Source organism: Arachis ipaensis, chromosome B7 (assembly GCF_059453495.1).
Source record: "Arachis ipaensis isolate K30076 ecotype BB chromosome B7, ASM5945349v1, whole genome shotgun sequence".
Taxonomy (NCBI): domain Eukaryota; kingdom Viridiplantae; phylum Streptophyta; class Magnoliopsida; order Fabales; family Fabaceae; genus Arachis; species Arachis ipaensis.
Genome location: NC_142442.1, coordinates 119,973,598 through 119,983,357, shown reverse-complemented (window position 1 = coordinate 119,983,357; position 9,760 = coordinate 119,973,598). Strand labels below are relative to the sequence as shown.

Sequence of the window (9,760 nt, the reverse complement as noted above, 5' to 3'; positions counted from 1 at the left end):
TAGAATCAATGGTAGCATTCATGGGATCCGAAAAGTCTAAACCTTGTCTGTGGTATTCCGAGTAGGATCTGGAAGGGGATGACTGTGACGAGCTTCAAACTCGCGAATGTTGGGCGCAGTGACAGTGTGCAAAAGGATAATGATCCTATTCCGATGCTAGTGAGAACCGACAGATGATTAGCCATGCGGTGACAGCGCTTGGTATTTTTCATCTGAGAGGATCATACAGCCTGCTATGGAAGGAGGCCATGCATGTTTGGAGAAGAAGACAGTAGAAAAGTAGAGATTCAGATGACAGAGCATCTCTGGAACCTCAGCCTGTTCCCCATTACTGAATCACAAGTACTGTTTATTTCATGTTATTTATTTTCATAAATATAACCACTATTATCATTAATCTCCTGACTAAGATTTACAAAATAACCATAGCTTGCTTCAAGCCGACAATCTCCGTGGGATCGACCCTTACTCACGTAAGGTATTACTTGGACGACCCAGTGCACTTGCTGGTTAGTTGTGCGAAGTTGTGAAAAGTGTAATCACAATTTCCTGCACCAAGTTTTTGGCGCCGTTGTCGGGGATTGTTCGAGTTTAGACAACTGACGGTTTATTTTGTTGCTTAGATTAGGAAAAATCTATCTTTTTGGTTTAGTGTCACTAAAACTGAGTCTTCTATTATTGTTTTTGGTTAAAAATTTTAAAATCCTTATTTTCTTTTTCTAATTTATTTTCAAAATATTTTTAAAAACCAATAACTTCATAATTTAGTCTTCTATTTGAGTTTAGTTTTATGTTTTAAGTTTGGTATCAATTGCATGATTTTATTTTCCTTTCAAATTTTCAAATTATTAGTGTCAAAAATATAAAAAATTTTAAGTTTGGTGTCCTCTGTGTTTCTATTTTCTTAAAAATTTTTAAAATTTATTCTTGGTGTTCATCTTGATCTTCAAAGTGTTCTTGGTGTTCATCTTGACATTCAAAGTTTTTCTGTTTGCTTTCTTAGTTTTGATCTAAAAATTCTAAGTTTGGTGTCATTTTATTATTTTTCTCTTTCCTCATTAAATTAAAAAATATCTTTTCTATTTATTTAATTGAATTTTCGAAAATTTCATAAAAAAAATTCAGATTTCTATTTTAAAATTTTTATTCTATCTTATCTTAGTTTTAAAATTTCAAAATTCAAAATCTTTTTCAAAAATCATATCTTTTTCAAAATCTTATCTAATTTTATTTCAATCTTCAAAATTTGAAAGTCCTTTATAAAATTTTTTTTCAAAATATTTTTCCTTCTAGACATAATTTTCGAATTACTTGTCCTACTTTATTATTTTGATTGAAAAATTTTAAGTTTGGTGTTTCCTTGTTGAGAAAGTTTCAATCTTCAAATTTTAAAATCATATCCAAAATTTTTCAAATCTTTTTAATTCATCAGCCATTTTAGCATTTGAATTTTATTTATTTATTTTAATCTATTTTATTTTATTTTATTTTATTTTCAAAGCTTATTTTTCTAGTTTCCAATTATTTTAATTTCTTCTCTTTTGAATTTGGTTAGCATTAAATAAATAAAATAAAAACAAAAATATTTTGATTTTTCTTTTACTTTATTTCTATTTTACAATCTACAACATCTCCCTTTCTCCATCATGGATCTAAGTAGAAATGAACAGTCCAGAAGGACTCTGGGGTCATATGTTAACCCCATTAATGCTGCATACGGGAGTAGTATCTGTATACCCCCATCAGAGCAAGCAGTTTTGAGCTAAATCCTCAGCTCATTATGATGGTGCAGCAAAATTGCCAATATTCTGGTCTTCCACAGGAAGAACCTACTGAGTTTCTGGCACAGTTCTTACAAATTGCTGACACAGTACATGATAAAGAAGTGGATCAGGATGTCTACAGATTATTGCTGTTTCCATTTGCTGTAAAAGATCAAGCTAAGAGGTGGTTAAACAACCAACCCACAACAAGCATAAGAACATGAAAACGGTTATCAGACAAATTTCTGAATCAATATTACCCTCCAAAAAGGATGACACAGCTAAGGCTGGACATCTAAGGCTTTAAACAAAAGAATGATGAATCCCTTTATAATGCTTGGGAGAGGTACAGAGGGATGCTAAGGAAATGCCCTCTAAAATGTTTTCAGAGTGGGTACAGTTAGACATCTTCTACTATGGGCTTACAGAAAAAGCTCAAATGTCTCTAGATCACTCAGCTGGTGGATCTATACATATGAGAAAGACAATTGAAGAGGCTCAAGAGCTCATTGATACAGTTGCTAGAAATCAGCATCTGTACTTGAGTAGTGAGTCCTCCCTGAAAGAAGAGGCTAAAGCAGTATCCACTAAACTTAGTCCTCAAGAACAAGTTGCTGAACTCAATCAGCAATTGCTTACTATAACAAAACAGTTTGCAGAATTCAAAGAGATGCTCCAAGAAACTAAAAATGCTAACCAAAATATGGAAGCACAATTGAATCAGACAAGACATCAGCTATCTAAATAGATAACAAAAGAATGCCAAGCTGTTCAATTAAGGAGTGGGAAAACACTGAACGTATCAATCCAAGGTAGCAGGAAGCCAAGAAAGGAACAACTGACAAAGGATAACCAAACCACTACCCAAAATCCCTCTGAGGATAGTAAGAGCCCAGAGAAGAATGATTCTGGCGTTCAAACGCCAGAAAAGGGTGGCAATCTGGTGTTAAACGCCCATGCAGCCCCCAATTCTGGCGTTCAAACACCACAAAGGGGTCAGACACTTGCAAGTGCTGATAACAACCCTCTTAAGCAGGCTTCTCCAACCACTTCTGTAGGAAATAAACCTGCAACAACCAAGGTTGAAGAATATAAAGCCAAGATGCCTTATCCTCAGAAACTCCACTAAGCGGAATAGGATAAACAATTTTCCCGCTTTGCAGACTATCTCAGGACTCTTGAAATAAAGATTTCGTTTGCAGAGGCACTTGAGCAAATACCCTCTTATGCTAAGTTCATGAAAGAGATCTTAAGCCATAAGAAGGATTGGAGAGAAACTGAAAAAGTTTTCCTCACTAAAGAATGCAGTGCAGTCATTCTGAAAAGCTTACCAGAAAAGCTTAAAGATCCTGAAAGCTTTATGATACCATGCACATTAGAGGGTGCTTGTACCAAGACAGCTCTGTGTGACCTTGGGACAAGTATCAACCTAATACATGCATCCACTATCAAAAAGCTTGGTTTGACTGATGAAGTTAAACCAACCCGGATATGCCTCCAACTTGCTGATGGCTCCATTAAAATCCCATTAGGCATAATTGAGGACATGATTGTCAGGGTGCGGCCATTTTCCTTTCCTACTGAATTTGTAGTGCTGGAAATGGAGGAGCACAAGAGTGCAACTCTCATTCTAGGAAGACATTTCCTAGCAACTGGACGAACCCTCATTGATGTCCAAAGAGGAGAGATAACCCTGAGAGTCAATGAGGATGAATTTAAGTTGAATGTTGTCAAAGCTATGCAGCATCCAGACACACCAAAAGACTGCCTGAGTGCAGATGTTATTGAATCTTTGGTGGAAGAGGTCAATATGACTGAGGGTCTCGAATCAGAGCTAGAGGATATTTTTAAGGATGTTCAGCCTGATCTGAAGGAACCAGAGAGAACGGAAGAACCTCTGAAAACTCCTCAGGAAGGGGATAAGCCTCATAAATCTGAGCTCAAACCACTACCACCATCCCTGAAATATGTATTTCTGGGAGAAGGTGACACTTTTTCGGTGATCATAAGCTCTGCTTTAAATCCACAGGAAGAGACAACACTAATTAAGGTGCTAAGGACACACAAGACAGCTCTTGGTTGGTCCATAAGTGATCTTAAGGGCATTAGCCTAGCAAGATGCATGCACAAAATCCTATTGGAGGATGATGCTAAGCCAGTGGTTCAACCACAGAGGCAGCTAAATCCAACCATAAAGGAAGTGGTGCAGAAAGAGGTCACTAAGCTACTAGAGGCTGGGATTATTTATCCTATTTTTGATAGCCCCTGGGTGAGCTCTGTCCAAGTTGTCCCCAAGAAGGGAGGCATGACAGTGGTTCATAATGAAAAAACGAACTGATTTCTTCAAGAACAGTTACAGGGTGGCGTATGTGTATTGATTACAGAAGACTCAATACAGCCACCAGAAAGGATCATTTTCCTTTACCATTCATAGACCAGATGCTAGAGAGACTAGCAGGCCATGAATACTACTGCTTTTTGGATGGCTATTCAGGCTACAACCAAATTGCAGTAGATCCTCAAGACCAGGAGAAAACAGCATTCACATGTCCATCTGGAGTATTTGCCTACAGAAGGATGCCATTTGGTCTGTGCAATGTACCTGCAACCTTTCAGAGGTGCATGCTCTCTATTTTCTCTGATATGGTAGAGAAATTTCTGGAAGTCTTCATGGATGACTTCTCAGTATTTGGAGACTCATTCAGCTCCTGCCTTGATCATCTAGCACTTGTTCTAAAAGGGTGCCAAGAGACTAACCTGGTTTTAAACTGGGAAAAATGTCACTTTATGGTGACTGAAGGAATTGTCCTTGGGCACAAAATTTCAAACAACAGAATAGAGGTGGATCAAGCTAAGGTAGAGGTAATTGAAAAATTACCACCACCTGCCAATGTTAAGGCAATCAGAAGCTTTCTGGGGCATGCAGGATTCTATACGAGGTTTATAAAGAAATTTTCAAAAATTGCAAAATCTCTGAGCAATCTGCTAGCTGCTGACATGCTATTTGTCTTTGACACAGAGTGTCTGCAGGCATTTGAAACTCTGAAAGCTAAACTGGTCACAGCACCAGTTATTTCTGCACCAGACTGGACATTACCATTTGAACTAATGTGTGATGCCAGTGACCATGCCATTGGTGTAGTATTGGGATAGAGGCACAACAAGCTTCTGCACGTCATTTACTATGCCAGCCGTATTCTGAATGACGCACAGAAGAATTACACAACCACAGAAAAAGAGTTACTTGCAGTGGTTTATGCTATTGACAAGTTCAGATCTTATCTAGTAGGATCAAAAGTGATTGTGTACACTGACCATGCTGCTCTAAAATATCTCCTCACAAAGCAGGATTCAAAACCCAGACTCATAAGATGGGTGTTGCTTCTATAAGAGTTTGATATAGAAATAAGAGACAGAAAAGGGACAGAGAACCAAGTAGCAGATCACCTGTCCCGGATAGAACCAGTAGCAGGAGTGCCCCTCCCTCCTATTGAGATCTCTGAAACCTTCCCAGATGAGCAACTCTTTGCCATTCAGGAAGTACCATGGTTTGCGGACATTGCAAATTATAAAGCTGTGAGATTCATACCCAAGGAGTATAGCAAGGTGCAAATGAAAAAATTGATTTCTGATGCAAAATACTACTTATGGGATGAACTATATCTCTTTAAGAGGTGTGCAGACGGAATGATCCGTAGATGTGTGCCTAGAGAAGTGGCACAGAAGATCCTATGGCATTGCCATAGATCACAATATGGAGGACATTTCGGAGGTGAGCGAACATCCACCAAAGTTCTCCAGTGTGGCTTCTACTGGCCTACTCTCTATAGAGACTCCCGAGAGTTTGTACGTAACTGTGACAGTTGCTAGAGAGCTGGTAATCTGTCTCACGGTTATGCCATGCCTCAACAAGGGATCTTAGAGATTGAATTGTTTGATGTATGGGGTATTGACTTCATGGGGCCTTTCCCACTATCATACTCAAACACTTATATTCTAATGGCAGTAGACTATGTATCTAAATGGGTAGAGGCAATTGCCATACCCACTAATGATACTAAGACAGTGATGAAGTTCCTCTAGAAGCATATCTTCAGCAGGTTCGGTGTCCCTAGGATACTGATCAGCGATGGAGGCACTCACTTCTGCAATAAACAGCTTGACTCTGCTCTGGTCCGATATGGAATTAACCATAAAGTGGCAACTCCATATCATCCACAGACAAATGGGCAGGCTAAAGTCTCAAATAGAGAACTAAAACAAATCCTGGAGCGGACTGTAAATGCCTGTAGAAAGGATTGGGCAAGAGGTCTGGATGATGCTCTGTGGGCATACAGAACAGCATTCAAGACTCCTATAGGGACCTCTTCATACCAGCTTGTGTATGGAAAAGCCTGTCATCTTTCAGTGGAACTGGAACACAAGGTCTACTGGGCAACCAGGTTCCTAAACCTTGATACTAAGGTAGCTGGAGAGAGGAGATTACTCCAGTTGAATGAGCTGGAAGAATTCAGACTCAATGCTTTTGAAAATGCAAAAAATTATAAGGAGAAAGCAAAAATATGGCATGACAAAAGGCTGTCATCTAGAGTCTTTGAGACAGGACAGAAGGTCTTGCTGTTTAACTCTAGGCTCAAATTGTTCTCCGGGAAATTGAAATCCCGGTGAAGGGGCCCACATGTGATTACAAGTGTGTCACCATATGGCTATGTAGAACTTCAAGATATTGATTCAGACAAAAAGTTCATTGTTAATGGACAAAGAATCAAACATTATCTTGAAGGCAATGTTGAGCAAGAATGCTCAAAGCTGAGACTAAGTTAAAAGCTCAGTAAAGTCCAGCTAAAGACAGTAAAGAAGCGCTTGCTGGGAGGCAACCCAGCCATTATCAATAATTAGATGTTTGTAACAGTTAGATAAGTTTTTTTAATTTTGTTTTCCTTGTTAATTAATATATTTTCAGTGAAAAAGTCAGGAAAATGGAGGTTTAAGACATAAAACAGAGAAATCACAGAGGAAAGGAGCTCACTGGCGTCAAAACGCCAGTAAAGAGGCAATCTGGGTGTTAAACGCCAGAATGGCTACCATTCTGGGCGTTTAACGCCAGTGAAGGTATCATTCTGGGTGTTAAATGCCAGAATAGGCAGCATTCTGGGCGTTCAGAAAAATGCCCAGTGAAAAAGGATTTCTGGCGTTTAACGCCAGCCAGGGTACCTGGCTGGGCGTTAAACGCCCAAAATGGCCACCAGATGGGCGTTAAACGCTAGAATAGCTAGGGGAGAGGTAATTTCGTTTCAATTCAAATTTTTTTTTTGAATTTTCATGTTTTAAATCAAAATTTTCTACATCCAAACATTACAAACATTCATCTTTTAATTTCCATTCACAAAAATTTATAAACTTATAAATTCTTATTGATTCTCCTTCAAATTCTTTTCAAATCTTTTTCAAAAACTCATTTATCTTTCCAATTTCTTTCCAAATCTTTTCAATTCATTCATATTATCTTTTATTTCTTAGATGCATAAACAAAAAAAATTCAGATTTAGCTTCCTCATATCTTCTTCATATCTTTTAAATTTTGAAAACTATATTCTCTTTTGCATATCATGTTTATCTTGCATCAATCATATCTTTCAATCATATATTTTTCTAAAATTTCGAAACCATACCCTCCCTCCCCTCTATTTATACATTCGGCCATCACCCCTCCTCCATCATTCGAATCATTCTCTCCATCTACTCATCTTCTTTCTTTGCTTTTGCTTGAGGACAAGTAAACCTCTAAGTTTGGTGTGAGTTTCCGTGATCACTGACCAAAATCATGGCCCCTAAAGGGAAACAAACCACTCCAAGAGGCAAGAAAGAAAACAATCCAAAACCACAATGGATCCATGAGAGGTTCTGCACCAAAGAACATGCAGATCATTACTTCAAAATAGTGTGCAGAAGATCAATGATCCTGGAAGTCAAGTTCGATCTGAAAGAAGACGAATATCCGGAGATCCAAGAGCAGATTCGAAATAGAGGCTGGGAAATCCTAGCTAATCCTGAGATGAATGTGGGAAGAAATATGGTCCAGGAATTCTATACAAATCTGTGGCTGACAGATAAGCAAAGAATGGAGGGAACTGCCTTCTACACTTTTCGAACCATGGTCAGAGGGAGGATTATCTACTTTTATCTTGACAAAGTGAGAGAAGTCCTCAAACTTCCTCAACTGCAGGATGATCCAGAATCCTTTAACAGGAGAATGGCTAAAGATAAAAAGTTGGATCAAGTTCTAGAGGACATATGCTTCCCTGAAACCAAGTGGATAACCAATTCAAAAGGTATCCCAAACCAACTGAAGAGAGGAGACCTCAAGCCAGTTGCTAGGGGCTGGCTGGATTTCATTGGGTGATCCATACTTTCCACCAGTAACCGCTCTGAAGTCACTGTCAAAAGAGTAGTGATGATCCACTGTATTATGCTGGGAAAAGAAGTGGAGGTCCATCAATTAATTCCTTGTGAAATTTACACAATTGCAAACAAGGAATCCACTGAGGCCAAATCGGCCTACCCAAGCTTGATCAGTCTGTTATGTAAAGATGCGGGAGTACAAATAGGTGTTGATGAATATATCCCAGTCGAACACCCAATCACCAAAAGGGTGATGGATGGACCTCAAGTTCAAGACAACCTCATCAAGAGGAGGGCACATGAGCTCCTCCCAGAAAATCCTCAATTTGACTATTGGACCCGCTTAGAAGCATCTGTCAACAAGCTGCAAGAATCTATGGATCAACTCAAAGAAGAGCAGTAGAATCAGAACAGCATGCTCTGCAAACTGCTCAGAGAACAAGAGAAGCAAGGGCGTGAGCTACAGGAACTAAAGCGCCAGAAGCTGTCCCTTGAAGAGTTGGATGTCCCACAAATTGAAGGAGCACCTACCCCTTAAAATCAAGGTTGTTGAGTCCTAACTATATGATAACTTTTGTTATTAGAGATCTATTTTAAGAGTTACATGAGCATTAGTATTAGAGTCATTTATTTTTATGTCTTTAATTTCCTTTCTTTTACTATTATTTATTTGCTTTTATGCTTATTTCATGTCTTATTTTTATTTCATAATCAATAAAGTTTAGAGTCTATGTCTTAAAGCTATGAATGTCCTATGAAGCTTCACCTTTCTTAAATGAAAATGTTTTTACTTGCAAAAGAACAAGAAGTACATGGATTTCGAAATTTATCTTGAAATTAGTTTAATTATGTTGATGTGGTGGTGATAAACCCATATTTTATGATGTATTTTGTGCTCAATTTAAGTGATTTACTCAATCCTTCACCCACTTATTCATGTAAATTGCATGGTTTTACTTTTCCTTCCTTACTTTATGATATATGTGAAAACATGTTTTCTTATGCTTTAAAAATATTAATTTTTAATTATCCTTTATTACCATTCGATGTCGTGATTTGTGTGTTAAGTATTTTCAGGTTTTATAGGGCATGAATGGCTTAGAGGACAGAAAGGAAATATACAAAAATGGAAGGAAAGCACAAAAATGGAGTTTTGAAGAAAAGGGCAGCGACGTGAGCGCATGGACGACGCGGCCGCGTGCCTAGCGCGAAAAGGCATCGACGCGCACGCATGACTGACGCGGACGCGTGCCTTAAGCAGAACGCAAATGACGCGTACGCGTGATCGACGCGTACGCGTGACAAGTAAAACTCCCAGATGACGCGAACGCGTGACCCACGCGAACGCGTGACAGACGCCACGTACCAGAATCTACAGAAAACGCCCCCAGCGATTTCTGGACCCTTTTTCGGCCCAATTCTGAATCCAGAAACATAGAATATATGCCAGAGAATGGAGGAATCAAAGGGGGGGGGGACAACTTATCATACATTCATAATTCAGAATTTTAGATTTAGATGTAATTTTTAGAGAGAGAGGTTCTCTCCTCTCTCTTAGGATTGAGGATTAGGATTCCTCTTAAAGGAATTATGAT

General features: G+C 38.6%; 1 non-coding gene across 1 annotated transcript; it reads right to left on the bottom strand.

The window, feature by feature from the left end:
* Positions 1–2,042: 2,042 nt before the first annotated feature.
* LOC148553908 (small nucleolar RNA R71) lies at positions 2,043–2,148 on the bottom strand. Its single transcript, XR_015893417.1, has one exon. It is a non-coding gene; the product is annotated as a small nucleolar RNA R71 (small nucleolar RNA).
* Between the last annotated feature and the right edge of the window lie 7,612 nt (positions 2,149–9,760).